We start from the raw sequence: 1,448 nt of genomic DNA on the forward strand, positions 1-1,448 counted from the left end.
CAATTCCCCCCCATTCCCATACCGGGCTGACCACCCCCCTCAGCAGGTGTGCCAGGCTCCGTGCTGCCCCATAGATCCGATCAAGCGTGGGTTGGAGGTGGGGGTCGCTCAGCAGCTCCCTCGCTCGCAGCACCGCAGCCACCAACACCGCGTGGCCCCCCAGCACCACCCGAGCCCGAGCCCCCACCTGTGGGGTGTATGGGGACAGATGGGGGTCTATGGGGATCTGTGGGGTTATATGGGGTTACACGGGGTTATACAGGGATGCTATGGGGTTATATGGGGGTGTGTTGGGTTATATGGGGATATATACAAATGTTATTGGGGTTATATGGGGACAGATTGGGACATATGGATGCATATGGGGTTATATGGGGATCTATGGAGATCTGTGTGGACACATGGAGATACTATGGGGTTATATAAGGTTGTATAGAGATATGTATGTATGTATGTATAGAGAAATGGGGATATATGGAGTTATATGGGGACATATGGGGGTGTGCAGGATGTGGGGATGTGGGGATTTTACCCCAAATCGCCCCATTCTGCCCCACTTTCACCCCTCAATCCCGCCCCATTTCACCCCAAATCCCCCAATTTTGCTCCAGATCACTCAATTCTGCCCCATTTCACCCCAAACTGCCCCAGTCCCCCCCAATTTCAGATCAAATTGCCCAATTATTGCTCAATTCTTCTCCAAACTCCCCGATTTCTGCCCAAATCTGCCCCATTTTGCCCCAGATCATCCCCACCCCGGCCCAATCTGACCCAATCTGACCCAATTTGACCCAATTCTGCCCCATTTGGCCCCAAATGCTCACATCCATGCGCTGCCATTCGCTGAAGCTGACGCCGGGGTCTGGGACGGCCACAGCTTCGGGGAGATCACAGCGCGACCCACAGCCGGCCTGCACGACCCACGGCCCCATTGACACCAATGGACCCACTGACCCCCACTGACCCTCACTGACACCAACAGCCCCATTGACACCAACAGCCCCACATTGACATGAATGGCCCCATTGACCCCCATTGACATCAATGGCTCCAATGACCTTGATTGACACCAACAGCCTCATTGACACCCATTGACACCAACGGCTCCATTGATCCCCGTTATTCCCCATTGACAACAACAGTCCCATTGAACCCCATTGTTCCCCATTGACTCCAATGTCCCCATTGACCCTCGTTGTCCCCCATTCACACCAATGGCCCCATTAGCTCCCATTGTCCCCTATTGACCCAATGTCTCCATCAACCCCAATGCTCCCACTGACCCCAATGTCCCCAGTGACCCCACTGAATGCCCCCATTGCCCCCCATGCCCCCATTGTCTTCAGTGCCCCCACTGAATCCAATGACCCCAGTGTCCCCATTGACCCCCATTGTCCCCATTGACCCCCACTGTCCCCAATGCCCCCATTGCCCCCAATGTCCCCATT

Source organism: Coturnix japonica, unplaced genomic scaffold (assembly GCF_001577835.2).
Source record: "Coturnix japonica isolate 7356 unplaced genomic scaffold, Coturnix japonica 2.1 chrUnrandom476, whole genome shotgun sequence".
NCBI classification, from domain to species: domain Eukaryota; kingdom Metazoa; phylum Chordata; class Aves; order Galliformes; family Phasianidae; genus Coturnix; species Coturnix japonica.